Source organism: Myotis brandtii, unplaced genomic scaffold, assembly GCF_000412655.1.
Source record: "Myotis brandtii unplaced genomic scaffold, ASM41265v1 scaffold111, whole genome shotgun sequence".
Classification (NCBI taxonomy): domain Eukaryota; kingdom Metazoa; phylum Chordata; class Mammalia; order Chiroptera; family Vespertilionidae; genus Myotis; species Myotis brandtii.
In genome coordinates, this window is record NW_005353789.1 from 803,107 (window position 1) to 809,151 (window position 6,045).

General features: G+C 42.7%; 1 pseudogene; it reads right to left on the bottom strand.

The window, feature by feature from the left end:
• Positions 1 to 2,757: 2,757 nt before the first annotated feature.
• Positions 2,758 to 3,933, bottom strand: LOC106727224 (annotated as a pseudogene).
• Positions 3,934 to 6,045: the final 2,112 nt, after the last annotated feature.

Below are 6,045 nucleotides of genomic sequence, written 5' to 3' on the forward strand. Positions count from 1 at the left end.
GCCTAGGGGGGGGGCCAGGGGAGGTTGGCCAGCAGACCCTGCCCCTGATCAGAGTGGGGGGCCTGATTGGGGGCGGAGCTGGCTGGGGGGAGGGGCTGTGGACCGATCAGGGTGGTGGGGGCCGATCTGGGGTGGGTTCCAGTAACCACACCCGAAATTGTTTCTAGAAGTAGTTGTTAAACCTGCCCTATTTCCTGCTTCCACTCTCAAGCTCTTCTCTTTTTTTGTAGTTTTTAACCCATTCTTAACATCGTCTTTTTAACAATGGTAGCCTTAAAATAACCTGAAACAATAGGCTTAAATGAGAAGATAAACTCTATTACTTGATTTTTGCTTCCTCTTATCTTTGTTTTCTGGTGTGTGTGTGTGTGTGTGTGTGTGTGTTCCAGAAAGTCTTAATGGGTATGAGGAATCTCTAAGCCAAGTCATTTCTTCTGCTAGTGGGTGTACATAAGCAGTTGGCTTTTTCAACTTAATGAAGCCCCAGAATTTCTGCACATTCTACCCCTTATTGTGACTTCAAACTTTACTTGTAATACCTTGCTGGAAGCAAAGGGAAGTAGCCACAGACATAAATTGGCTCTTTCCAGATACCTCCACTAGAGCTATAAGCTAGGGAGGGAGGTTGTCTGCCTTCCTAGTTATTGTAGGCAGCAATTTAACTTAATTTTTTACATGACAAGGCCTCCGCTTTCCAGACTGCTCGTTATCCCTGCCCAACCTCTAAGAGAATGCTACCTATTTTTAGGTTTTGCTTATAGGAGTGAAGGCACTGGAAGCTTGGCACTGGAAGCTTCATCTCATCCTCTTTTCAATTGCTTAGCAAGAAGTTACCTAAGCACATCTGAATTAACTCCAGGGAAATGCACAAATCCTACTTCTTTTTCACCATGCAAAACCTTGGGTCCCAGCCCTGACCTACTGAGTCAAAATTGTTGTTAACAAAATCCCTCTAGTAATTCTTTCACATTGACGATTGAGTAGCCCTGCTGTAGCAGATGTCAACACCACTGGTAGAGGAGCTCCTTTCACTAAACTCTTGTCAAATAAGGCCATTTCCCCGCCCTGGAAACCCCATTTTTACATATTCAACTAGATGGTCTCCACACCCTCAATTTCCCTACGAATATGCAAAGGTATTCATTCTAGAGGCCTTTTCCTGGTGCATCTTCCACTCTATGTCCCATGTTCCCAGCTCACATATACCTTGATAGAGGAGAAAAAAAGAGCATAGATTATTGTGTATATTTCTGAATACTAATCCTTACCGTATATTTATTCCACATGTTGCTAGTGCTGTGTGACAGAATTGGTCTAGAGCAATGATTGCGAACCTATGACTCATTTTTTTGGTTGATTTTTCTTTGTTAAATGGCATTTAAATATATAAAATAAATATCAAAAATATAAGTCTTTGTTTTACTATGGTTGCAAATATCAAAAAATTTCTATATGTGACACGGCACCAGAGTTAAGTTAGGGTTTTTCAAAATGCTGACACGCCGAGCTCAAAAGGTTCGCCATCACTGGTCTAGAGTGATCTTGTGTGTTTCCTAGCCTAGACCCAGAATCAGCCAACTTTTCAAAAAGTCCTTGTTCCTTTAGTTCCTTTTAGGAATTGATATTTACAGATAATCTGAGTGCTAGGGATTCTCATTGCTACCGTATTATTCATTTGGGGAACTCTTTTTTTAAAATATATTTTTATTGATTTCAGAGAGGAAGGGAAAGGAAGAGAGAGACAGAAACATCAATGATGACAGGGAATCATTGATCGGCAGCCTCCTGCACATCCCCCACAGGGAACCAAGCCTGCAACCCGGGCATATGCCCTTGACTGTGATCGAACCTGGGACCCTTGAGTCTGCTGGCAAACACTCTATCCACTGAGCCAAACCAGCCAGGGCTGGTGAACTCTTCATAGAACTGAACTAGGAAATATTTACATATTTGAAAGCTAAAATAACTCATGAGTTCATACTAATACTTCTAAATCCAATGTAGGTGCTTTTATTTAACCTCTTCTATATTACATCTGTAACTCCTTCCACATCCAGAATTAATATATTCCATAATTGTTCATTTCATTCATCCCATGTTTATACACACAACAGCCTCAGTATAACAAAACTAATACTACCACCCCCAATATGTTGGCTGAGAAGAGTTCACTATTTTCCTGCTATTTCTCTCCCCATTTCTTCTCATTTTTCAATTGTACTGTATCTACATTATGAGCATATACTAGTATAGCCATTACAAACAATACTTTCTTCATTTTAATCCTCATTTAATCTTTTTTAAAATGTACTTTTATTGATTTCAGAGAAGAAGGGAGGAAAGAGATAGATAAAAACATCAATGATGAGAGATAATCACTGATCAGCTGCCTCCTGCACACAAGCCAGGCATGTGTCTGGGAATCGAATTGTGACCTCCTGGTTCATAGGTCAACACTCAACCACTGAGCCACGCCCGGCTGAGCCATCCTTTAATCTTAGTTCTAAAAGTATTACAAGTATTACATATTTAACCCTCACCATCTGCCCTTACATTGATATCTCTCTAGCCATCTTTGCTGTCTGAAGCTAGTTCTTTAATCGGTTTCTGATATTCACTATCAACACTTTCTGTAATAATATATGTTAACAGGTTTTCATGCATTTCCTCCCTTCTAGACACTTTAGTTCCTTATTGCCTCTTTTTTAAAAAATCAGTGTGTTTTTTTTAAATTTTTCACCATTAAATGTCTCAATCTTAAACAGATTCTTGGTCTGGGGGCTCATATCCATCAGCTCGTTCAACTTTAGTTCCTGTCTCATCTCTAGAAGCTTTTCCAGAACTGCTACCTTCACCATGAAGCTCCATGAGTCTTCTTCATTTTGACTTTTCTAAAAAAGACACCATGGAGCAAAAATTAGATTTGCAAACCGTTCTATGTCTTTTCCAATACTGCCTGGAATAAATTTATTGGAACTTCTGTCAAGTCATTTGTCTGAGGTCATGATTTCCATCATCTTCTTCCAGACTTGGCAGACCTGTTGGTGCTGAGCATAAGAGGTCTTTCGAATCTGATTGTCTCTGTTGTTTGTTTGTTTGTTTGTTAGTTAGTTTTTAGTAAATCCAACACAAAGTAGATGAAGCAAATAAACATTGGTAGTCTTGACATCAACATGAGCTTCAATCATGATCTGCCATTTTTTGTTGTTGTTGTTAATCCTCTCCTGAGGATATTTTTTCCTTTGCTTTTTCAGAGAGTAGAGAGGAGGGAGAGGGGAAGGAAGAGAAAGAGATGGGGGGAGAGAGAGAAACATCAATGTGAGACACTTGGACTGGTTGCCTCCTGCACATGCCCCGCTCAGGGCAGGGAGCAAATCTACATCTACATGCCCTTAACCGGAAATCAAACCCAATACTCTTAGGTGTATGGGCCCATACTTTAACCACAGAGCTACACTGGCCAGGGCTATCTTGAATTTTCTAAATGCAACTTTATCATTCTGCAGGTCAGCTGGCTTACTTCAAAAACCCAACCTTTGAGACCATCAGATATGATTTTGGTTCCTTGAGTTCTCATAACGAGTGTTTTTCCAATATTTCTTATATTTAACATAGCTGGTGCTTTCACATCATGCCAATCTTTCTTTTTTAAAAAAATATATTTTATTGATTTTTTTACAGAGAGGAAGAGAGAGGGATAGTTAGAAATATTGATGAGAGAGAAACATCGATCAGCTGCCTCCTGCACACCTACTGGGGATGCCCTTGACCAGAATCGAACCCGGGACCTTTCAGTCCGGCAGGCTGATGCTCTACCCACTGAGCCAAACCGGTTAGGGCATGCCAATCTTTCTTAGAAAATGGATCAACTGCTTTCTTCTTGGCTCCCTTTTTTCCACCTTTCATAAGGCACTTATTCTTGCTGCCTGTCATGGTGCTGCTCCAAGAGCCAAAAGGGCCTCATTTCCTCTTTATTATACCTCAATAAAATAGACTCAATATTTTTACTTCTCTACTCTTCACTCCTAGTTGACACTTTTAGAACATATTTAATTCTATCCCTTCTATCCCACATAATTCCTAGGTTTTACTATGAAAAGTTGGTACTTTAATTCCATTTCACCAAGTGTTTGGTTTTCTTAAATGTCCCTCCTCCCGTCCGACTAGTTGCTATGACATGCACTGACCACCAGGGGGAAGATGCTCAATGCAGGAGCTGCCGAGCTGTAGTGACTTGGCAGCGGCAATTCTTGGGTGATGCACCCAGAAACCAGAGAGGAGGGAGCCCGATTCCTCGCGGGGCCGTGTGATTCCACCTTTGCCCGTGGGTTATGTTGTTGCTGGGGCACTGTGGGTCCCAAATCTGGTTTACTGCACACTTGCATTTGCGTTCCATACCCTGTACAAACAGCAACTTTGCAGAATGCCCTCTCGCACTCCGGGACCCTTTGGAAGATGTCTGAGAGCTGGTTTCAGCTCATCCCCGCAGGTCAGGCTGAGGGCCCCCCCCCCCCCTCGCTGGAGGGACCCAGCTCACTCTGCAGACTCTGGGGAGGGACCACTGGAGGCTGGCTCCAGGCCGTGTCCGGCCCATCTTGCCTAGTCCTGCCCTGCTGGCCACCTTCTAATTAATTTCCTTTCAATGTGCATGAATCCGTGTACTGGGTCACTAGTATTACTATATAATTTCAAGAAATTACTCAGCACAAATTCCCCTTCTCTTCGTTGTCTTTGTCTTTTTTAAAAAAATATATTTGTATTGATTTCAGAGAGGAAGGAAGAGAGAGATAGAAATATCAATGATGAGAGAAGACCACTGATTGGCTGCCTCCTGCATGCCCCCTACTGGGGATCGAGCCCAGAACCCAGGCATGTGCCCTGACCATGAATCAAACTGAGACCTCCTAGATCCTAGGTCAATGCTCAACCACTGAGCCATGCCAGCCGGGCCATTGTCCCTGTCTTGACATGAGGTCTCTGTTCTGATTTGTTTGTTTGGTAGGGTTCACTTGTGATTCCTCAGATGCTATGCATGGATAACATATTTATGAACCTATATATATTCACAGATATCTTTCTATTGTCCTGACATGAATGGGATTTTGGCTGAGCTGCTATCCTTTTCCTTCAGTGACCTGTAACTGTCTTCTAGCTTCCAGGATTTCAGAGGAAAAGTCTAAAGTCTAGTGATCTCTCTCCTCCCTCCTTCTTTCTTATCTATGAAAGACTGAATATGCAAAAACATACTTAAAAATAAAGCTCTGATCCACAATATGCAGCAACCATCAGGAAGCCTAACAACAATTCCTGTAGCAATCAGCCCCAAATGGCCACTAACTGATCAATAACTGACAGATTCTTGAAATTTCCCCTCACTTTGAACTTACAATCAATCAGAGAGAGCCAAATATGCTCCCCTAACCAATCACATAATTTGCCCCACCTTAGGTTAGGCTCCATGATAGCTTCCCCAGGCCAACACCCCCTATCAGGGCAAACCTGAATTCCCTTTTCTATAAAAGGTATGAAGCTTTTCCATTCCATGCCTGCCTTTGACTCCCTGACAACATGGTGGCCAAGTCTTTTGCTATAGAAAACTCTTACAGCCCAGTCGGCATGGCTCAGTGGTTGAGCATTGACCTATGAACCAGGAGGTCACAGTTCGATTCCCTGGTTAGGACACATGCTGGGGTTGTGGGCTTGATCCCCAGGAGAGGGTGTGCAGGAGGCAGTTTCTCTTTCACCATTGATGTTTCTATCTATCTATCTCCCTCACTCTCCCTTCCTCTCTGCAAGCAAGATATATATATGTGCAATATATATATATATCTTCAATATATATTCTATGCAATAAAAGCCTAATATGCAAACGGAACAATCAGTGGAACAACCGGTAGTTATGATGTGCACTGACTACCAGAGGGCAGATGCTCAATGCAGGAGCTGCCCCCAGCCTGCAGGCCCCAGGCCAGCCAAGGCAGGTGCCAACAGGGCGACCGGCAGCAGTGGGGTAATTGGGGGGCTGGGAAGCAGCAGGGGGTGGAG